General features: G+C 44.5%; 1 protein-coding gene across 1 annotated transcript in view; it reads left to right on the top strand.

Moving 5' to 3' along the window:
* The window catches only part of TMEM163 (transmembrane protein 163), a 259679-nt gene that overhangs the window by 187106 nt on the left and 48095 nt on the right, over positions 1 to 24478 (top strand). The window lies entirely within an intron of this gene.

Here is a 24478-nt window from a genome sequence, read left to right as displayed (position 1 = left end):
ATGTTAATACACTTACAAATGGCTCTGGGAGGTTAAAATGCAGATCATGGTTCAGGACTGGAAATGGACCTGTGTGAGCTGCTGGTCCATGAGCCACACTTTGGTGGCAAGGGGCGAAAATACTGGAGTAAAACAGAGTATCTTAGCTTCAGTGCTGTTGATATGTAGAGTCCGGTGATTGTTGTGGGGCTGTCCTGCGCCTTGTCAGATGTTTAGCAGTGACCCTGGCTTCTACTTACTAGATGCTGCTAACACCCACACATGCATGTATGACAACTAAAAATGTCTCCTCCTTTAGTTGTGTCTGACTCTTTGTGACCCCATGGACTGTAACCCACCTGGCTCCTTTGTCCATGGAATTCTCCAGGCAAGAACACTGGAGTGGGTTGCCATTCCCATCTCCAGGGGATCTTCCCCACTCAGGGATCAAACCCAGGTCTCCTGTATTGCAGGCAGATTCTTTACTATTTGAGTCACTGGGGAAGCCTAAAAATGTCTCCAGATGGTGCCAAATGCTACCTGGGGGTAGAGGTGGGGATGAACTCACTGGAGTAAGGGGACTTAACTGAGGTTGGAAGGGCCCCATCTCCCTTCTTCACATTTCTTTTTCTTGAATGGAAATTTTGTTCCTGTGAACTGGAGAAAAACCATTTATCCACATGTGGACTGATCCTAAGTGCTTGGCAGAGGTCCCACAGTGACCAGAGTAATTCATAGCAAGATGAATGAAGCTTCAGCTTCTATTGCTGAAGGCTGGGGAAGATGGCAGAATAGTGATGAAGGAGTAGGTAGGTGCCTGAGAAGTCGTAGGGCTTGGGGTGGGGCACAGAAGTACCCAAATAATTGTTTCCATAATGGATTTTGAAAGTGAAAGTGAAGTCGCTCAGTTGTGTCCGACTCTTAGTGACCCCATGGACTACAGCCTACCAGGCTCCTCCGTCCATGGGATTTTCCAGGCAAGAGTACTGGATTTTGAAAGGTATCAGTAATTGCTTTATGTATATTTCCATGTGAATTTTTGCTTGTTCCCCATTCCAGTCATCTCTGAGTTTTAAAAACAGTTTGAATGCCACATGTCAGCTCATTTCTGTTAAGTGAAGTTTTTGGCATGTGACCTTTTAACAAGCCCATGAATAATTTCCTTAATTGACTGGCTGGTGATGTTTTTATTCAGCCGTGTCAGTAGCAGTCCAGTGACAGAACACACACTCCCACCCCGACCTACACACCCACTGACAAGCTATTAAATCAGCCAGGGGTGCAAATTGCATATCTCTTTCATGATTTTGAATTGGAATCCTTTTTTTACACAAAGCCTGTTAATGGTTAATAAAACTACTGTGTACACAGACATCAGTCTTTATCTACAAGACCCTAATTCTCTAATTTGCTTGAACCACCTCTGGCATTAATGGTGCAGATTGAATGTACATTGTGATTACCCAGGGCCTCTTTATATAGGCTCCACTGGGGTGGTGTCGTTCTTTTCCATCTGTCAGGAAACCATTGGGCTGGTAATTAGGAAGGGAATGGGCATTGCAAGGGCTGCTCAGAGCCACGTGGCATTTTTCTTTCAACATGTACAGGACCGCATGTTTCTTACACCCTCCCCCCTTTTTTTTAAGGCAGTGACAGTTTACTGTAATTCAAAACCACTAGGTAGTCTAATAGAGCAAAATGGGGTACTTGGAACAGTAGGTAGAATGATTATGATGGGAATAATAAATGACTTTCCTCTTCACTGCTCCCGTGATCATTTGTTCCATGTGGCTGCAACCTGTCCCTTCTAGGATCTTTATGTTGGTGGTTGATAAAGTCTCTGTTAGATCTGAGGCCCCCAACATAGGCAGAGTGTATTCTTCACAGATGAGCCCCTGTAGTTTCTGGTTGTGGGATTTAAGAGGGCAGATTATCTGGTATGTGTATCCAAGAAGCTCTAGGTTCTGACACTGTTAGTACCAAAATAGTATAGGAGACTAACCCATTTAGGTGAAACACATTTCCTGTTTTAGGAGCTGGCTTCCCCACAGGAAGGGCTGCAAATTCCCTGCTGACTGACCCACTGAACTGGTGTTTTGTTTTCTTTAGTTTAGTTTTGATTCTCGGGGGAACCTCTGTCTTTTGGTAACAAAGTTGGTCTCCACTCTCTATAGGAAACAAGTCCCCACGGCAGTGAGTCTCAGTAAGAGGCTCAGTTGAAGGCCACTGAAGTACAGTGTCTGGGTCTCAGATTTCAGGGTACTCAAGAATCATCAGTGGAGCTTATAAAGACCCCAGAGTTGTGCGGGTCCACTGGAGAAATTTTCTACAGATTTGGGGTGGGGCCATGAAATGCTAGGTGCAACAGGAGCTTCAGATGATGCTTTGGAAAAATGAAGATCCAGAATGATGTGAGAAGCAGCACAATGGCCAGAGAATGGGCTTCTAGTGATGCAGATGAACACAGGGCACACCTCAGCTTGGCAGCCTTCAACATGCTCCTGAAACCCATTGAGCCTTGGTTTCCTCATCTGCTCAAGCCAGTCAATAACATCTGTCTTAAATGGGATAGTGAGGCAAAGCCTCGAGCCCAGAGCTTGCCCCTTAGTAGGGTTACTTGGGGGGGGTGGAGTTTGTTGGGCAGTGAAACTGACACCCATGGATCAAAAGGAGTAGCTCTTGTCTGATGTGTCTCTTATTGTGGGTGTATCCTTCTTAAGGAAGCTTATCTTCGCCTTTCGTGCACAGAGGTTATGGCAGCCTTTCTCTGAATTAATTCCTGCTCTTTCCAAAGGTTTTGCCCTGCATCAGTCCAACATGTGTCACCCAACATAGATCTCTTATCTCAGTGGGAGGGCCCAAGTTTGATGAACTTGGGAACCTGATGTCCATGCACTGGACCTTGCCCAAAGAAAGTCACGTGCTAGGGATGATTGAGAGCAGGGTTTTTCAGTGTTGGCATGGTTGACATTTTGGACCAGATGGTTCTTTGTCGTAGGATGCTGTCCTGTACACTGTACAGAGCAGTCAGCATGTCTCGTCTCTACCCCTGGCATGCCAGTAGCATCATCCCAAGTTGTGACAGTGTAACTCCAGGGACTTTCCTGGCGGTCTAGCAGTTAAGACTCTGTGTCTCCACTGCAAGGGGCGCAGGGAACTGAGATCCCACATGCCTCATGGTGCAGCCAAAAAAAAAAAAAAAAAGAAAGTATCTCTAGACATTGCCAAATATCCCCTCATCTACTGGAGGGTAAAGTAACCCCAGTTGAGAACCACACAGACTCAGAGCCTTGCCACTGCCTTAAAACTGATGTTCCCGAGCCTCTTGCTTCATAAAATATCAGGAGAGCTCTATAAAAATAAAAACAAAAACAACCACCACCTGCCTATGCCCTGCAGTAGACTAGAGTCGGCTCTTTGCGACCCCATGGACTATATAGTCCATGGAATTCTCTAGGCCAGAATACTGGAGTGGGTAGCCTTTCCCTTCTCCAGGATCTTCCCAACCCAGCGATCAAATCCAGATCTCCCACGTTGCAGGTGGATTCTTTACCAGCTGAGTCACAAGGGAAGCCCTAGACTACAAAGTCGGAAATGTCAAGGAGTGCCCACTAATCTGAATTCTTTGAGCCCCATAGATTACTCTGATGAGCAGCTAGTTTGGGGACCAAGAGATGTACCTGTTGTGGCCCCCTTGCCGGTAGCTCTGGGTGGACCTGCCTGTTACAATATCATCCTAAAGATGAGTTGGCTATCTGCTTTGCTGGATCAAAGGATTAGTAATGGTAAAGGAAGATTGTAGATGAGGAGGCACTTAGGACTTCATGTGGTGAGTTATACACCCCCCATCATAGGAAGATGGGCATGTGGTCCAAGAAAAAAGTTTTTGTTTGAATCAGTTACGTTTTGTGCATCATGCAGCTATATGCGTGTGTATGTGTGGTCTCTCAGTTGTGTCCAACTCTTTGCGACCCCGTGGACTGTAGCCCCCCGGGCTCCTCTGGGATTCTCCAGGCAAGAACACTGGAGTGGGTTGCCATTTCTTCCTTCAGGGGATCTCCCTGACCCAGGGATTAAACCCATATCTCCTGTGTCTCCTGCATTGGCATCACACTCTTAAAAACAAAAGAACCTCTGTGTCCAGGTACTGTGCTAATAAGCTCTGTATGGGAATTAATTCATGGTAATTATTCCTATTACACAGATGGTGAAACTGTGGCAGAGAGAGGTTAAGTAGCTCTTCTGAGATCATATATTGCTAATAAGCACTGTCGCCATGATGTAGCCAGGCGCTGGATCCAGAGCCTGTGCTTTGAACGATACTTTCTTCTCCCTCTTTTTGTATCAAGAATGAAGGTTAGAAAAAACAAACATAATTCCCTCAAAATTTTTTTAAAAGAAAATTGATAAAAAACAAATAGAAAAAAACAAAAAACAAAGAATGAAGTTTCAACTAGAGCTTTCACTGTTTTTGTCAATGATTGGGGCATTAGGGTTGATTTCACAGAACTGAAATTGAAATTGAAGGTGAATAATTCCTTTTTAGAGGTATCCACATCCTTAATTAATGAGTTGACAAATTAGTCATTTTTAGGACACTGAGTTGGTTATTTGGAGGAAGGGAGAATATATCAGAGACAGGAGGCCTTTTAAAAATGGTCCCTCCCTCCCTTTGGTAGTACATATAGTTAGCAGAATTAAAGCAAGATTTTCTTGATGCCCCTCACCCATATTTTTTTCTTTTTTTTTTTTTTGACTCCTCCATGAGGCATGCAGGATCTTAGTTCCCAGACCAGGGATCAAACCTCTGTAGTGGAAGCATAGAGCCCTAACCCCTGCACCACCAGGGAAGTCCCACTCTTACCATTATATTGGTTGTATGAGTTTGGTTTCTAGATAAATATGGAGGACAGGACTGGTGATGTGAACTATCTTGTCCTCTACAGTTGGTCCTCCACATCAGCAAGCTCTGCATCCGTGGATACAGAGGGCAGACTGTATTAATTACACCAGTTTCTATAAAGGATTTGAGCGTCCATAGATTTTGGTATCTGCAGGGGTCCTGGAGGGCTTCCCTGGTAGCTCCACTGGTAAACAATCAGCCTGTAATGAGAGAGACCTGGGTTCGATCCCTGGGTTGGGAAGATCCCTGGAGGAGGACATGGGTTGCCATGGAGATACTGGAGCATACTCCAGTGTTCTTGCCTGTAGAATCTCCATGGACAGAGGGGCCTGGCAGCCAGTCCATGGGGTTGAAGAGTTGGACGCGACAGCGACTGAGCACAGCCCAGCCCAGCCCAGCACAGCGGTCCTGGAACCAGTGCCTCGAAGATCGAGAGGGACAGTGGTACTCAGTGCCCTGGAAAGGGTGTTTCACGATTCACTCTCTCTGTCTGCCTTTCTGATTGAACTTTTTCAGATGACTCAGCACTCAGGTCCTCCCCTGCATCCTGGACAGTTGTTGTTCAGTCTCTAAGTCGTGTCCAGCTCTGCGACCCCAAGGCTTGCAGCACTCCACACTTCCCTGTCCTTTACTATCTCCCGAAGTTTGCTCAGATTCATGTCCTTTCAGTCGGTGATGCCATTCAACCATTTCACCCTCTGCCACCCTCTTCTCCTTTTGCCTTCAATCTTTCCTGGCATTGAGTCTTTTCCAATGAGTTGGCGCTTCACATCAGGTGGCCAAAGGATTGGAGCTTCAGCTTTAGCATCAGTCCTTCCAATCAGTATTCAGGGTTGATTTCCTTTAGGACTGACTGGTTTGAAGTCCTTGCAGTCCAAGGAACTCTCAAGAGTCCAGCACCATGGTATGAGTCTTCAGAGTCTCCTGGCCAAACTTTCTTGTGTTCATCTGCCCAGAGGAAGCTCCTATCTCTTTCTGCTTCAGACTCACCCTAACCTCCTAGTTCACACCCAGATGCAGCTTTGTTCTTGGTGTTGATTTGTGGCACAGACCTCAGCCCTGACTCAGCAAGGCCTTCTTTTATGGAGCTGGACCAGATTTTAAAGATTGCCCCCTCAAAAGAGGGGAAAAAAATCACAGGACTTCAGAAGCAAAATATCTAATGATCCGGAGGGGAAGTCTCACTCTCTTTGGCTCTCTGATCCTGTTTATTTGGTTTAGTTTATTCATAAACTAAATGATTTTGCTTCTGTGAGTTTCTTATAAGGTAATGGGGAATTATAGGCTCCTATAACAATTGTTCTCAAGACTGTTGCTTTTGGTTGAATGTTTGAGCTTGGAAGAATGGCCCAGTTCTGGGGGCCTTGCCCAGATTTAATCTGCAAAACCAGGAGAATGTTGAAGTGGCTGTCCTGAGTCTACGTTGGGTTGTTCCCATGGATGTTTGTGATCAGACACTGAGTTTGGCCATGTTATCTTGCTTTCTCTTTATTTTGACACTATACCATGGCTGTCTTTCCTCTCAATTCTTCCTGGAACAACTGCTGTCTCAGATCGGGGCCTCAGGCAAGGAGCTAGCTGCAGGGGAATGATGGGGAAGTGATTCTGGAGTGATCCCAGGAGGCAGGAGGAAAGGAGGGTTAGGGAGGGAGGAGAAGCCAGTAAAGAGGTATGGAATTATGGTCCCTTCTGTCGTGGTGGCTTGATTCTCCCCAGACTCTGTCGGAGAGCCTAGAGCTTTCCACTAGCCATCCTCTGAACTGGGGATATGATGTGGCTCTAGAGGCATCTCCTCCTATACCTGCCAGCCTCCTGCAGTCTTTCCGGTGACACTCGTGCTCCCCACCCCCATGGGTGGTTTAAAAACCCCACCTGTTTACTCCGAGATGTCCTGGTGTTTATTTGGCACTGCAGCAAGTTGTGAACAGATTCCTTAATTCCTCCATTCCAAAAATGGGCAGGGTGATGATGCGTGTGTGAGTATTAGCGTTTCTCTCTTAAGATGGTATGATCCGTGATGTTTCAGCTTACACTGCTGGTTTGGTCCCAGATCAGTAGCCTGTTTTTAGGCAGATGTATATTTTATAAGGAAGTGTTAGTGTTTTGCGACTCTAATGAGCGAAATCGATGTAACTTAAAGTTCCAGAGTTCTTAGGAACTAGCTTCTCCAGGTGAATGCTTTTAGGGTTACTTATTAATGTGCTTTTCCCACATGATAAGTTAGTGAGGTTACAATATATTCATGTTATGCAAATAATTTAAAACTGTCACTCTCTCTGGAAAACTAGTTGCCCAACTCAATGAATGCATAACATTGTCTTTTAAAGTGCTCTCTTTCTGTTTTATCTATTTTTTTCTCTCTCACTGTGGGAAATGTCAGCCTTTCAAAAGAGTAGAGTGTGTAGGTCACAGAGAAGTTGCAGGAATAGTAAGAGCCAAAAATGTGGTGAATTTTTCTTGCTGTCTGACAGCTCTGCAGTAATATATGAAGGGAAGCCTATAATTTATACAGCACTCAGTGGGAGGCTCATATTTTTTCCCCTAACTTGCCAGTAGGTAAATAATACCTACTGTTCAGTTTTTACATCTCAGCTCTGCAGATCAATCTGTGCCCCAAACCTGTGGATTTAAACTAAAAAGCTGTAATGAGCCAGAATTCCCTTTGCTCCATTTAGACTTGAATTTTAGAATGTCAGGACCTTGGTGTTTAAATCAAAGTTGCTAATTTTCAGATGAGGGTGGTGAGGTCTGGAGAGGTGTCACCTATTCTCCTATTCTTTCCCAAGTTCATGACAAGGATAGATCTTGAACCCAGGGCTCCTGAGCTATTTGAGTTAGAAAATTCTGTACGCAAAACCATGTACAAAAATCATATGTGTCAAAATTGACAGAACATCCAAATAAATACAACTCTAGCTTGTCTGTTGTAAGGCTCAGGTTTGATTTGAGTCTCAAGTTAGCTACTGACTAGCTTTATAATCGTGAGCAGGTCATGAGGTCTTGCCTTCCCTCTGCCTGAATCCTGCTCTCTCAGCCCTTTTAATTTATCAGATGGCAGCCTTGATACGAGGTCAAGTTCATGGAAGTTCTCTGTAAACCAGACTCTTAGCCACATGCCAAAGGGTGTTTGCCCCAGGGAATTCATACCCATGGATTTGGCCCTAAGACTCTGCTGCAGACAGGACATGCTAAAGAGTGGGTCCCAGATACGGAAGAAAATGCCATAGGATTAAGTTAGAAATGTTATTTTTATTAGTTTACATATGTTCAGTATCATCTTAATACCATACCATTTTATCCATTGTCTTATCTGTGTTCAAAACAATTTTGGGAAGGAAGTAGTATTTTTATCATCCCCATTTTACTTGTAAGTAAACTGAGGCTTAGAAAGGGGGGCATGAACCATAGAGCTTGGGTGGAAGCTTACTATATTGCTCAAGCAGCCGTGCTGTAACCCACCAAAAAGCATGCCTTCTGCCTGCGTCCCCCTCACTTTGCAGGACATAGAGTCGGTGCTCAGTTAAAACCTGATTAGTTTGTACCATCAAAGACCAGTGTTTGATGTCTTATGAAGACACAATAAAAGGAAATGTTAAAAATGATACAGCTGGAGAAGGCGTTTTTAGACATTTTCTTTTCATTATGAAAGTACAACACATAGAAAAGTAGAAGGAAAAAAAGTCCATTTTCTCACTATTGTTACTTTTCAGTGTATTTCCTACTAAAAATTTTTCCCCATGGTTTAGATTTATTTTTACATATTTCTAATCTCCATGCGTATAAATTTTATGTTTTTCATTTAATATTTTATCTGTTGGACACTTTTTTTGTTGTAGAGACAGTTTTAAATAGCACTTAATAGTCTTCTGAATTGACAAGTCACCACCGGTACTGAAACCCTCCTTTTGTGACACATTTAACTTCCCCATTTTTAAATATAAAGAATGCTATCAATAAAGAATTCAGACATTCTTCTGCAGAAAGCTTTTTCTTTAGGGATGCATTCCCAAAGGTGGATCAAAGAGAATGAACAATTTAAGCCAATTACTTTAAATACAGTAATCAAGAAGGTTAGAAACACTGGAGAATAGGTTACCAAGGCAATGATACAGTATTTTTGTAGGGATGAAAAGAAAGAGAAGATTCAATTAACCAAGTCATGCTGATAAGCATGTCTCCTGAAGGCTCAGAGCCTTTCATTTCCCGCAGAGACAGAGAGTGGAGTTGGTGCCTAATGCCTGCAATGCAGAGGCGGGACTTCTAGAAATCTAGGAAGATTCCATTCTTGTATACCTTTTTGATTCTATAAGAATAATCATTAAGAAGTGGTTTTCTTTGCATATCTGTGACACCAGGATGGCCTGCTTTACAAGATGGACTGAAATTTGAGTTGCTTCCTCTCTGCTATAGGGCTTCTCTGGTGGCTCAGACGGTAAAGAATCCATCTGAAATGCAGGAGACCCAGGTTCAATCCTTGTATCAGGAAGATATCCTGGAAAAGAGAATGACTACCCACTCCAGTATTCTTGCCTGGAGAATCTCATGGACAGAGGAGCCTGGTGGGCTATCGTCCTCGGGGTCACAAAGAGTCAGGCATGACTGAGTGACTAACACTTTCTTTTCACTTTACTCTCTGCTATAAGCAAATTGTCATCAGACATGTGTTGTACAATGATCCTCAAATAGCCAATGGCCCACTCCAGTTCCAGGGCTGCTTTTTGGAGACAGCCTTTTGCTGCCACTACCATAAGAGGTTTCTCTTTCAAGAACCTTATAACTGTAAGTTTTGCTGCAATAACAAACTGCCCCCACATCTCAATCACTTTAAACCATAAAGAGTCATTTCTCAGTCATTTCCCATTGAAGCTGAGGTTTGGTGTTGGTCCTTTTCCACCTTAGTTCTCATTCCAGGTCTTGGTCCAAAGGATTGGCTCCTCTCTGAGGATTGCTGTGCCTCTGGCAAAGGGCAGAGCTTCTGCTCAGGTGTGGTGTATGTATTGTACATCATCTCCACTCACATTTCATTGGCCCAAGGAAGTCACATGTCCACGCCCGAAAAGTGGGCAGGAGGCACACTTCCCCTGCTCAGCTGTACTGCGAAGCACATGGCAAGGGTAGGAATGTGTAGTTGAGATCAAACTTCTGTGAACAAGGATGCAGTCTACCTGCTAGGAATTGGCTTCCTTGTTTTCTTCTGATCTCCTTCCATCCCCTTGTCTGCTGCAATACAGAACCTAGCTCTCTCCATGTGAACTGCTTTGATCCCCCATACAAGAGGGTCTCAAGATACAAAGGATTCGCTAACTGAATGTGTGACCTGTCGTTCCCCTATAAGAGATGATGTTTCTATCCCCTCTCTTTCATCTCAGCAGGTCTATGACTCACTCGTAGCCAACAGAATGTTCTGGAAGGATGCTGGAGTCTTCTGCCTGATTCTTGGGGATTGCTTGCTCTAGGGGAAGTCAGCTGCCACATACGATGAAAACCTGACTACTCTGAGGGATATTGGTTAACCTCTCTGGTCTAGAGTCCCCACTGACCTCAGCCTTCCACCACCCCTGCTGTGGGGTGAATCATCTCTGTGTTCAGTCTTTGTTTCATTCATCTTAGATTCAAAGACCAAGGCAAGAATATCTGAATTGCACAAGCTTGGGTTAATTGCCTAGGTTCAAGGCCAGGTGCAGTGATTGTCAGTCTTCTCTTTGAGGAGCTGCTGCTGCTGCATCGCTTCAGTCGTGTCTGACTCTGTGCGACCCCATAGACGGCAGCCCACTAGGCTCCCTGTCCCTGGGATTCTCCAGGCAAGAACACTGGAGTGGGTTGCCATTTCCTTCTCCAATGCATCCATGCATGCTAAGTCGCTTCAGTCGTGTCCAACTCTGTGCGACTCTATGGACAGCAGCCCACCAGGCTCCTCTGTCCACGGGATTCTCTAGGCAAGAGTACTGGGGTGGATTGCCATTTCCTTCCCCATCTTTGAGGAGAGTAGGGCCTAAAAGTGGAATGGATGCAAGTCAGAGCCAGCAGAACTACTCCAGTAGTTCATGGAGGCTACTGACTGAGTCAGCTGTTGAAATGCAAATCTAGTCATCTTACTCCATGTTCAAAGCCATTAGGGGTTCTGTATGGTTTTCATAAGAAAGTTTATACAACTTTGATTGGTCTGTGAGGTTCTTCAGCATTGGCTCTTGGCCCCTTCACTCCCCAGCTTCCCAGACAGGATCCCTCATGGAACCTTGATTCCAGTCTTACTGAGGCACTTGTAATTGAACAAATGATCTCGTCCACTTTCAAGGCTTTAAGTACAATCTGTGTGATGACTCCTGGTATATATCCCGACTTGGACTTTTCTTTGAAACTAAACTCTTGCCTCCAACTGCCTTCTCAGCATCACCACTTGGGGACCTAATAGACATCCCCAACAGTGAGTCCAAAACCCAAATCCTGATCACCCCTACCTCCCTGCCCCACCCCAAATCCTGCTTCTTCTGCACTCTTCCCCATCTCAGGAAATGGTAACTCTATCCCTCCCTTTCTTCACATCAAAGACCTTGAATCATTCTTGAGTCTTGTTTAGTTATGGTACTTGTCAACTGTACCTTCAGAATAGATCCTGAACAGACCAAAACTTGAAATCAGACTATATCCGGACACTCACCTCTTTCTTCAATGCTTGAGTCCTGACCCAAGATACCATCATTGGTCACTCTCTCATCTGAGTATTCCAACTGCCTTCTAACTAAGCCCTGTTTCTGCCTTTGCCAAGCAGCAGCAATCCTGTTGAAACATGTGATATCATGTCTTCTCCAAGTCAGAGCCTCTAGTGGCTTCCAGCCTGTGTAAATACCTAAAACTTTACAGTGGTTTTAAGACTTGACATGACCCTTGGCCTCTGCCTTCACCTACCATTTTCCTGCTTCATCTTCAGCCCTCCGGCTGCCTTGATGTTCTTCCATCAAGTCAAGCAGACTTCTGCTGCGGAGCCTTACTCTTCCCTCTGCCTGGAAGGTTCTTGCCCCATATGTCTGTGTGGCCTCTCCCTAGAATGGTGCCTGACACAAAGAAGGCTTGCAGGGAAATGTGCTAGATGAACGGATTCTGACAGGCCTCTGGACATAGTTTCCCTGAAATATACTCTCCTATCAAGCTGACTTCTTTTGGTTCTTTCAGTCAACTTAAATCTCGGCTTCTCTAGGACTATTCCTGTGATTTATTAATAAATATCCCCTCTTTCTACTCTTTGAGGAAAAAGACTATGTCTTATTTGTCATTGTATCTAGTGTATCACAGGTTTCTTTGCATCTGGTTGACCCTCAGAAAGTATTTCCCTCAATCTCAACATTGATGTAGTATTTATTTTAATAGATGATACCCATATGTTGTTTACAAAATACGTAACATGCATACTAGGGTAAATAGGGAAAAGCAAGCTTTTGTTCTCCACATATTTTCTGTAGAGACTGTCATCCCTCTTATTGGGTATCTCCTTGCATATATTCTATTCATAGACCAGCAGTTAAACATTCAGTATTTGTTGTTATTTACTCTCTAAGTCTTATATGTCTCATTGCAACCCCATGGACTGTAGCCCACCAGGCTCCTCTGTCCATGGGGATTCTCCAGGCAAGAATACTGGAGTGGGTTGCTGTTTCCTTCTCCAGGGAATCTTCCTGATCCAGTGATTGAACCCACACCTCCTACATTGGCAGGTGGATTCTTTTACCACTGAGCTACCAGGGAAGCTCTAACATTCAGTATTTGTTTAAGAAAAGAAAAAAATTGAGATTGATGTACAGAAAATTGACACTGAATATAATCTTAAATATAAACTTGACTTAAATTTACTTAAATGGTTCACTCTGGGTAACCAGTTTGCTGAAGTAGTAAGATTTCTTATTCTCCTGAAAAACAAATATTACCCTGAAAGTCCTTTTTAAATATCTTTAAAGCTCATCAGTTCACTTTGTACTTCCCTAGGTTGAAAACAGTGACTGTCAGTACATTTGCCTTGGATCTCTCAAGAGCTGGTAGAAACCAGCCCTCTCTCCCCATCTCCACGTCTCCTGCCCTATTCTAGCAGCATCTCTTTTCAAGATCATTGTTGTTACAGAATTGAGTCTTGTGGGCTCTGCTAAGACCCAGGGCTGTGGCAAAGGTTCTATTTCTGTTCCGGTTCCTGTAGCCTAAATCAAAACCAAAGCTGAGACTGAAGCAGTGCAGGCTTTATTCAGTGGTCTGAGAATGGAGAGGCAGGAACTTTGTTCACAAATCAGCTTCTCATCCCTTGGTGAGATGGGATTTGATTTTAAACAGTAGAGACACAGGGAGGAGGCGTGAGGTTGGTGATGAGGAGGCATGTGTACCAGTTTACCAGGGAAGGGGCAGTGCTTTTGATGGCATGGGTGCCTCCCTCTCTTATCCTCTTTTGGTCCTTGATTTCTGATCATGTTGCAAGTAGGTTATATGTTATAAAAGTAGGCTATATGTTATAAAATCAACGTATAATGAGACTGTGTTGGAGGTCAGATATGTCACCATCTTGGTTCCAACTGGTCCCATTTGGTTTTTTATTTTCTCTTCCTAAAGATTTGTGATAACTCCTATTAAATGTGGGGGCAGGTGGATTTTGAGAAAGGGAGCTTCCCCGATTGCTCAGCGGGTAAAAGAATCCACCTGCAATGAAGGAGACACAGGAGATGTGGGTTCGATCCCTGGGTTGGGAAGATCCCCTGGAGAAGGAGATGGCAACCCACTCCCGTATTCTTGCCTGGAGAATTCCATGGACAGAGCAGCCTGGGGGGTTGCAGTCCATGGGGTCACAAAGAATTGGACGTGTATGACTCAGCAACTGAGCACATACACTGGTTCTTGTTCTGGCAGCGTTATCTTCCCTTGGTCTCCCCGCCTCCACCAATGGCCCTCTTTGGTGTGCTCTCGACAGAGTAGCCAGATTGATCCTGCGAAAAATAATGAGTCATTTCTCTGTTCAATCCATTGTTGGTTTCCCATCCTACTCAAAATAAAAGCTAAGTCCTAGTATGACCATGTATGCCAATCAGGAGAGCTCTATCGCTGTTCATTGAAAATGCTGGGTTCCCTCTGTTACCGGGCCCTTTCCAGATCCTTCAGCAGCAACACTATAGAAATGAATATCACTTCCATAAGACCCTTAGATAAGCAAACCTTTCTTATTAAGGGAGGGAGCTTGTGCACAAGGGAGAAGGCAGAACAAAATAGTGCCAGCTCCCTAAGTAGAAGGGACAAGTTGCTTTTACAACAAAAGGGGGGGGGGGGTTTGCCTCATGATCACTAAAAATTTCCAGAAATTGTCCACCTTTTTTGATCAGCAGGAGGTGGCTCCAACTGGATATCGGGAATAGGGAGTGTTTCTGTGAAGAGAAAGGAGTGCAGGAGAATTTTCTGTGAGAAAACATCTGAGCAGATATGTCTAAAATTTAGAGTTGAGGGACTTCCCCTGCAGTTCAGTGGTTAAGACTTCATGCTTCCAGTGTAGGGGGCAGTGGGTTCAATCCCTGGTCAGGGAACTAAGATCCCGCATGCTGCATGGCATGCATAAATAAATAAGGCAGTCTTATTAAACTTTTTTCTATAGTTGAACTTCTTGTCTTCTGGCAACTAAGTATATTCTTGAGTGTAACACAGGTAAACTTAATATTTTATTCCTGAAAGTCTGGCTTTTGTCTCTGGGACTTGGGCGTTTGTTCTTTAGTTGCCAAGGCCTGTTTTGCCCAAGGCTGTTTCTTGGCCTTATTTCTGGACTGGCTGTCTTGCCTGCATGGGCACCTTTGCTCCTCCGGCTGTCTGTCTAGAGTGCTCGTCCCCAGGTAGCTGTTCAGCTCACTCTCCCATCTCTGAGATCTGTGGTTAAATGTCCGCTCCTTAGAGAAGGGTGATGACTGTGTGTAGAATACACGCCTGTTGCGCTCCTCCTTTGCGCTGCTTTACGTCTGTAGAAGGTTCTTATTTGTTCACATGCTTCTTGTCTGTCCCTCCCTGTGTGAGCTGCATGACAGCAGGCTGTTACTCGTGTGCTTCTTTGGAGCTGAATCCTGGCACCGGAACACTGAAGGTGTCAATTGGTAATTGTGGATTCAAGGAGACTGATGAGGCTCTCAGGTCTCAGCATACAGCCCCCTTGCAGCATATATGGGAAGTAGAGGTACTGGCTGGGGTCTGGCAATCACTAGGAAGGTTGTTCCCCGTTCCTTTCTCTCCTCGCATCTCTCTATACCCAAGAAACAGCATCCTGAGACCTAGGGGCCCAGGAAAGTGGTCCTGGGCAGCAAGGCTTGGGTGATGCTGCTTCCACTAAGCTCCAGGTATCTGGCTGTCTGGACATTGCTCCTTGAATTTTGCGAGTCCTAGACTAGATTCACCACCAGCTCCCCACCCTGGTCTCATTCCTCCTGCTTTGGGATGTGTCACTACCTGTTTCCTTTTGGAAAGAAAGATCCGGTTTTCCTGGCATCCTTCTCTCTGTCCAGTTGGTTACCAGGGTCCATCCCTTCTGCCTCTGCAGGGTCTTTGCTATTGACCCTCTCAGCTGTCACGGATACTCTGTAAGGGGTTATCACTCGTGTCCTTGACGACTAGCCTTGTCTCCCAGCTGATTTCCTTGCCTCTAGTTTCCTTCCCTTCAGCTCTGCCAAACTCCCCCCATTCAGAAGGTCTTTGTAAAGCCCAGATCACATCATGTGCCCCCTTGCTTAAAACTGTTTAACAACTTCCTGTCACCACTACCGGCTTCCTCAGCTTTAGACGTGTGTGTTCCACCTTGATGATTTGTGCTGTATCACCTATGCTATTACTTACTTAACATTTATTTAAATACTTGACATTTTTTCCTTCAGCAATATAATCCTTGTAGGCATGGGGTAAAAATCAGTTTTTCTAATGTATGTTTAAGTATATAACTATTATATATAATATGCACTGGTCTATGTACTAAGATGCATTGTAAATATCATGTTGTCAAATTCTTCCCAAAAATTGTGAAGAGGAAGCAACACTCTTAAAGAGATGCTCTGAAGCCACCATCCACCTGATATCAAAACCAGACAAAGATACTGCCAAAAAGGAAAATTACAGACCAATATCTTTGAATATAGATGCAAAAATTCTTAACAAATTTCTTAGCAAACTGTATCCAGCAATATAAAAAAAACTCATACACCATGACCAAGTAGGATTCATCCCAAGTTCCTAAGGCTGGTTCAACACATGCAGATCAATCAATATGATTCATCACACCAACAAAAGGGAAGACAAAGACCACATGATCATCTCAATAGATGCAGAAAAAGCTTTGTGCTTATCGTGGGTGGTGGTGTGCCCGGCATCTCAAGGGGACTTCCAGGATACCGAGGGCCCCTTCATCGTGTGGCTCTTGCACGGCTGCTGCCCTAGCCTGATGCTCCAGGAAGAGCATCTCCACTTTGGATTTCCATGGAAGCAGGACTGCACGATGTTGGACCTTCACATTTTTGCTTATGAAGTTCCCTCTGCCTGGAGTGCCCTCCACAGCCTTTCAGCTTCTCTGCTTGATGACTCATGTCTAGTCCTCTAGACCCAGGTTAACTGTCACACCACAGAGTCATCCTTCCTTCCCACCCCATCACCAGGTTGTGTTTCATCACTTTGGTTTCTTTCTTCATTTTGTTCTTTGTCCATTATCAGTTTTCACATTCACTACTAATGACTGTTCAGTAATGGTTTTCAGGTTTGGGAGGCTGGGGAGAGGTTTTGTTTTCTTACCTTGGCATTCCCATTCACATTGAAATGAGAGTGAATGCAGTTACCCCTGTGGAGCAGTAGATGTATGAGGATTGCTTGAGATTAGGTGAGATCAAGAGTGAGGTATGTAAACCTGGGAGTTGGGGGTTAACTGGAAGGAGAGAGGTGATGCATTGACTGAAGAAAGGTACCAAAGGCATGATGTCCCTTCCCAAGGTTTTTTAGAGTAGAACCTGCTGGACTTCCCTGATGGCTCAGATGGCAAAGAATTTTTCCTGCAATGCAGGAGATCCACGTTCAATCCCTGAGTTGGGAAGATCCCCTGGAGAAGGCAATGGCAACCCACTCCAGTATTCTTGCCTGGAGCATTCCATGGACATAAGAGCTTAGCAGTCCATGGGATTACAAAGAGTTGGATACAACTGAGCGACTAACACTACCACTACCTACTGCTGGCCCAGATCAACTTGCCTGATTGATTGTGTGTCTCTCTCTCCATATATATATATATACATATATAAACTAAACAGATTTTTTGGTGAATGTCTGTGTTTTCAACCCAACTATTAGAGTTCCACCGTTCAGTATGGTAGTCACTAACCACATGTGGTCATTTGTTTTAATTAATTAAAGTTTTAATTAACTTAAAAAGCAGTTAAAATTTAACTTCTTCCATTTGAAGTCTCTGTAGCCACGTGTGGCTAGTGGCTTCCCTTTTGAACAGAACAGAATGGAACATTTCCTTCATCACAGAAAATGTTATTGGTCTGCACTGCTCTAGAATCTGAGTCTTTAACAAATCTCCCATGCTGATTTTTGTCCCTAAAATTGAAGCCAAGAAGAAAGTTCTATGTCAGTGAGATTCTACTTGGATAGAATTAGTCAGCTTGTGTATTGTTCATTTGTTGAGTAAGGAGAGGGTCTTAGTGATTTGGTGTTGAGATGGACAGGTCTTATCGTGGACAGGGTATGACCACATGCCTGTAGAGCTCTAGCCTGAGCAGCCATCCCTGGTCCAAGCCACCCTCCCCCTCACCACAGCCTGTTGACAAAACAGCAGGTGGATGAGGTTAAAGCTAAAGAAAGAAGAGAGAGGAGGACACAGGTAGGGAGGGGAGACGGAGATTTAGAGCCTGTGAGGGTCAAGCAGGTAAGATGAGGGAGAGCAGAAAGAGGAGGGGAGCAAACCCCTGCAGTGGAAGAGGAGGTGGGTGCTGGTGGCCATGGCGTGAAAGGAGGCAGGGAGTCTTGAATCAAATGTTGGCTGTTTGGCGAAGCCATTGTAGAGAATGAGAAATGGCTCTTGGCATTCCTGGCGCACTTTCTCTTGTCTCCTAGCTGATTTTGTGTGTTGTTTTACTTAAAATGGCAGACTACATGCAGTAAAAGAGGACGAGCTAGAATGAAACAGCATTAGAAATCGTACATCCCTAAGTCCACGTGTACTTGCCACTTGACTGTCTTTTGTTTTTTATTATTTCATGTTGGATTGAAGATGGACCCAGATTACAAGTGCTTTGAAGGCTGGGGTGGAACATGATAAAACATTACACTCTAAGCTGTGGACTGAATTGGTAAAGTGCCAGAGCAACTGTGTTTTAGGACTTTTGTAAATTAGGGGATTATTAGAAGAAGTTTCTCTTTGGCAAATAACTTAGAATTGATATGATAAGACCCAGGGTTTATAATCTAGGGTGAAACAGATCACCAGCCCAAGCTGGATGCATGAGACAAGTGCTTGGGCCTGGTGCACTGGGAAGACCCAGAGGAATTGGGTGGAGAGGGAGGTGGGAGGGGGGATCGGGATGGGGAATACATGTAAATCCATGGCTGATTCATGTCAATGTATGACAAAAACCACTACAATATTGTAAAATAATTAGCCTCCAACTAATAAAAATAAATGGAAAAAAAAAAAAGATTGAGGCTTTATTCATATGATCTCAGGCCTTTAAGCCTATAGTTGACCAGGGACCAAACTTCCAACCTTCTCTCATTTGGGATGTGAGAGTGTCTGCCAATTGGTTTCCTGTACAATTTCAGAGGCAAAAATTAATGCTGACTGCAAGGTGATAGGTAGACTTACAATGCTGAACACAGTAAGAAATTTGCAGCTTTTAGGAGAAGAAAAAAAAAAAAGATACCAGTGGCTTCAACTATTTCTTTGGATGTTACTAATCTTTCAGATATTATTAATAAATATATATTTGACAAGATTAATACTACAGTGTTTCTCAAACTGCAGTGAATGTCTGAAGGACTTATTAAAATACAGATTGCTGGATCCCCATCTGCAGAGTTTCTGATTTAGTAGGTCTGGGTTGACCTCCAGCATTTTCATTTTTAACAAGTTCCCAGGTGATGTGGAGACTGCTGGTCCATGAACCACGCTTTTATAATCACTGGTCCTGTGAGAATTTAAATGCAGCTTCAGTCTGGATTGGGAGATTGTGTTGAAGGGGGGGGGCAGCAGTTCATTTGAGGAGAAGGGGGCGACAGAGGATGAGACGGTTGAATGGCATCACCCACTCGATGGACATGAGTTTGAGCAAGCTCTAGGAGATAGTGAAGGACAGGGAAGCCTGGCGTGCTGCAGTCCCTGGGGTCACAAAGAGTCAGACACAACTGAGTGACTAAACCACAATAACAACAAGCAGTTCATTTGCCTCTTTTTTATTCAATTAAGTTTTATTTCTTTTATCTTGTATTTTTAAAAGTTGTAATGAGCATACTATAGTTGATTTATAATGTTGTGTTAGTTTCAGGTGTAAGCAAAGTGAATCAGTGATATCCACTGTTTTTTTTAGATTCTTTTCTCGTTTAGGCCATTAGAGAGTGCTGGGTTCCCTGTTCTATACAGTAGGTCCTTATTAGTTACTAGTGTGTATACATCAACCACAATCTCCCAACTTATCCCTCACCCCAAATTTTATTATTTTTAATTGAAATATAGTTGATTTATAATATCATGTTAGTTTCAGATATATAGCATAGTAATTCGATTTTTTTTTTGTAGATTATATTCCATTAAAGGTTACTACAAGATATTGGGTATAATTTCCTATGTTATACAGTAAATCCTTGTTACTTATGTTTTACGTATGGGCATTTGTATCTAGGAAAGGGAAAACTACAATAGGGAAGGCAAATGTAGAGTGAGGATGGAAGAGCCCTTAAATAAGCCATTGCATGGATTAAGAAACAATCCAGAAAATTATGAAATCCATCCTTTGCTTCTTTCTGACAGTGTTTTCCTGCTCTAGGGTTTGGGCTGGAGGGAGAAGGAGTTGTGTTCACTGCGGTGACCTGGCTCCACCCTGCCCTCTTTCCCTGCCAGGCTGGCCTCTCCAGGTGAAGGCCATGGTGCCCTGATGGAGCAGGTCCCTTCCCCCATCCCTCACCGCCTCCCCACAAACCAGGAAGCAGCCCACACTTGCCCGTTCGGAAGCAGCCATATTTGCAGCATTTGCTCCTGACCCAAATCTTCTCTGCTTCCGGGAGATTGCTGCAGTCCCAGGGGAGTGGTGGTGTGAGGATGTCACGTGAATGCCCAGAGCCTTGGAGCGGCCAGGGAGGCTGACCACTGGGAGGACGTCAGGAGACCTGGCTTCCATTTCTGGGTGGACTTCAGATTCCTGGGGTGACCTTGGGGAAGCCTGCCAATCCTCCACAATCCCATTTTGACTCCTTGTGTTTGTGAAACAAACCTCTCCCCACCCCTGGCCCCTCCAGTCCATGAAATAACAGAAAAACAAAAACCTAGGTCTGGTCAGTGGCCCCCAGGGCATTTAGGAGCTGATGTGCAGAACTGTGAGTGCCTGAGGAGAAAGTTGCTGTGTAAACACAATATATTATTAATAACATGTTTAAAAAAAATAGCATCACACGCTTAGCTAATAATAACTGCTTTCAGCTATGGGGGAGCTCTGACACACAGGCTTCCAGCAGTGTTGACGAAAGGATGACTGGCTTCTGAATTTGCAGCACATTTAAAAGAAGATGAAAGTAGGTTTTTAAGACATTTGGAGCATATTTGTAGGTATATTTTTGAGGCAAATATGATGACAGATCTGTAAAATTCAACATGAATGAACAAATCATCGATTTCTTTGGATTTTTTTTTTTCATTACATTTCGGAGTTGTTTTACAGTGTGGGCTGTTCCATAGGCATTTTGGCTCAAGTGTTAGGAGTCTCTTTCCTCTTCCCATCCCCCGTGGTAAGTGGCTGAGGCCCCTTTAAACTCTGTGGGGGGAAACTTACAAATCAGCCAGTGGTTAGGTAATCAGTTAATATAGGGAGGTGGCTCAGCTGGTAAAGAATCTGCCTTCAATGCAGGACACCCAGGTTCGATCCTTGGGTTGGGAAGATCCTCTGGAAAAGGAAATGGCAACCCACTCCAATATTCTTGCCTGGAAAAGTCCGTGGACAGTGGAGCCTGGCAGGCTACAGTCCATGGGGCCACAAAGAGTTGGACATGACTGAGCAACTAACACTTCATTTCAGGGAGGGTCAAACCTTCCTGGGTGGACCCCATTTGTGGCTCCAATCAGTTAATGATTACATTTACTCTACAGATGCATGCAGGGGAACCTGCCAGGTGTTGCTGCTGTAGATACTGAAATATGAAAATATGTTTCTCACCCTTAAGGAACTTCTAGGTAGTTTTGATTAAAGATATATAAGCAAGATATTATGTAAGGAGACCATTGCATCTCTTATACCTGTCTCCTTAACAGAATCCAACAAAACCCAAATTCACTTTTTGTGCATTATCAAGGTGTGCCTGTGTTGACTGGGAGAAAGATAAGAATCCTGCAGCATCACTGGTCCCTGTCAGGAAGCAGCTCAGACATTTGTTTCTGTCCCCTCTGTGGAATTTGGAGATGGAGGCCTCTTGAAGATGTTGTAAATGCTCTACAGAAGGTTCAGCACCCAAGTAGTGCCTCTCACTTGGGTTCTCTCAGGCCTCAGGGAGAGAAGACTGATCGAGTAACGGGTGCGCTGCAGGTTTCTCAGGGAACATTAGACCCCTGCTTCCTTAGCAGCTGAAGGGTGACTGCTCCCTTCTCTTCAGAGAAGGATGGATTGTCCCCCACAGTGGAAGCTTGCTAAGGACAGGGCCTTCCCTTGAACTAGGCCTGGGACTCGGCCCTGACAGATTCTTCAGGGAATTGCCTGGGGAGCTTGATTTTCTTTTTCTACTGAAGTATAGTTGGTTTACAGTGCTGTTAGTTTCAGGCTTACAGCACAGGGATTCTGTTTTACATGTGTGTGTGTATCTTCCCTGGTGGCTCAGATGGTAAAGAATCCGCCTGCAGTGTGGGAGACCTGGGTTCGATCCCTGGGTCAGGAAGATCCCCTGGAGAAGGGAATGTCTACCCATTCCAGTATTCTTGCCTGGAGAATTCCATGGACAGAGGAGCCAGCTGGCTACAGTCCATGCAGTTTCAAAGAGTCAAACATAACTGAGTGACTAACAGTTTCACTTTTTCATATATATGCATATACATGCATATGGGAGAAGGGAACGACAGTCCACTCCAGTATTCTTCCCTGGAGAATCCCATGGACTCTAGAGAAGCCTGATAGGCTACAGTCTGTGGGGATTGCAAAGAGTCAGACACGACTGAGCGACTAACACTTCACTTCATATACACACATACATGCATTCTTTTTCAGATTCTTTTCCCTTATAGGTTATTGCAAGATATTGAGTAGAGTTCCCTACACTGTAAAGGAGAAACTTTCTGTTTATCTCTTTTATATCTAGTATAGCATGGATGCTCAGTTATGTCCAACTTGACTCAACCCCGTGGACTGTAGCCCGCCAGGCTCCTCTGTCCACAAAAGACAGTAGTGTGTGTATGTTAATCTCAAATCTCCTAGTTTATCACTCCCCCACTCTTTCCCTTTAGTATCCATGAATTTGTTTTCTATGTCTGTGGGTCTACTTCTGTTTCTGAGAAGCAATTTAAAAAGCAAATACAGATGCCTGTATTCACCCCTAGAGATTCTGATAAAATTGACCCTGAGGAGCCGTCCCTGGGCCACAGTTCCAAAAATTCCTCAGTGGGGTGTAAAGTGTGAGGGCTGGAAAACCGAGTTAGAGATTAAATTTGTCTGAAGGGGTCAAGCAGAGAGAGCATGTGTGCTAGTCACTTGAGTGGAGGCCTGACTTTTAGGCTCTGTTTCTGAAATGGCACCTCTCACGGTCCCGTTTGCTAGCAGGGAGAAGTGGTTACTTCAAGTGCTGGGCACAGTGGGTCCATAGTCATCTGTCCTGTGGGATAGCCGGGCCTTGACCTAGTTGCTTTGGGAGCTTTGATACCCCAAGCCCTGGAATCCCTGGTCCTGCCCCGGTGTCTGGTCACTAAAGGGCCCTCCAGGAAGCCGTCTCATTCCTGCACGATGCCCCTCTTGGTTGTGGTCCCCTCCACCCTGATCACCCTGCCAGGACTGTGGTGACCAGCGCCAGGCACTCCACCTACTGTAGCTGTCTTCATTTCTGCTACTGTGTCCCTGAGTGCTTTTTGCCTTGTAATCTCCACACACTGCCACCCCCCCAACACCTACCTGTAATCTGTCTACACACATGCACACACACACACTCACACCCCACCACTCCCCTACCATCCGCCACCTTGAGTGCATGTTTTCCCCCAGGCTCTTTATGAGGATGTATGGCGCCCGGGGTGGATCACCTGCTTGGTTTACAGGTCCAGGATTCTCTTTAGCTCAAGTCTGTACCAAGAGCCCCAGCCTGCTTATTACTTTTCCTTTGTTCTTTTGTGTTTCACCCCAGCCCACACTGATTGCTTCTTCCTCTGTTTTTGATTTTGTGATTTTTACTCTTTGACTTCATGCTACAGCATGTGGGATCTTAATTCCCTGACCAGGGATCGAACTCGCACCTCCTGCATTGTAAAGTGGTGTCATAACCACTGGATCGCCACTGAAGTACTTTCCCATCTGTGTTTTTGAGAGAATAAAACCTACAACTAATGTGTTGATAAGAAGCCTTTGGAGTGAACTCCACGCACCCTGTTTACCCACTTATTTCTGACCCTTAGGTTTGGGAAAAGGTGTCTGTCTATAGGCTGGTTAGGATTCTGAGTAGGTGCCACTTTGGGTCCTGCTATTAGTCCAGAACATGGTAATTAAAGCATGTACAATGAAAAATGGTTTTATTTTGTAGCTCAGGAGGAGCGCTGAGAAGGTTGCTAAGTGATGGTGACCTCAGGTTGGGACAGGAATGATGTAGGGCTGACTGTAGTTATTCCTGTATTGGTTTCTTTTCTGTTTCTCTTCATTTTCACTTGGTATTTTGACCCTTGTATCTCGATCATCATTTCGTCAGGTTTACTTTCGTTTTCTGTATTTTTACCTCCTGTGAGTGTCTGGGTTGCCAGTTGTTGCATCTCAAGCCCAGTAGTCATCCTCCCAGCTCCCACCCCACTCCCCTGGCTGGGTGTCCTCTGACTTTTCCCATGACCTCATTCCTAACTTGCTCTCACCTCTCCTATCCATGGTGTCTTGGTTGACCCCATCCTTCCTTTTCTCCTCTCATTTATTTTTTAAAAGAATTGCTTCATCCTGCCATGAACACTTTATTTTTTTGCTTTTAATTTTATCTTGGAGTGTAGTCAGTTAACAATGTTATGATAGTTTCAGGTGGACAGTGAAGGGACTCAGCAATCCATATATATGTATCTGTTCCCCCATAACCCCACCAAATTCCCCTACTATCCAGGCTGCCACCTAAGATTGAGCAGAGTTCCCTGTGCTATACAGTAGGTATTTGTTGATTATCCATTTTAAATACAGCAGGTGAACTCTCTTC

Source organism: Muntiacus reevesi, chromosome 3 (genome assembly GCF_963930625.1).
Source record: "Muntiacus reevesi chromosome 3, mMunRee1.1, whole genome shotgun sequence".
Classification (NCBI taxonomy): Eukaryota; Metazoa; Chordata; class Mammalia; order Artiodactyla; family Cervidae; genus Muntiacus; species Muntiacus reevesi.
Note: the sequence above shows the minus strand (reverse complement) of the source record. Positions and strands in the feature narration are given on the sequence as shown.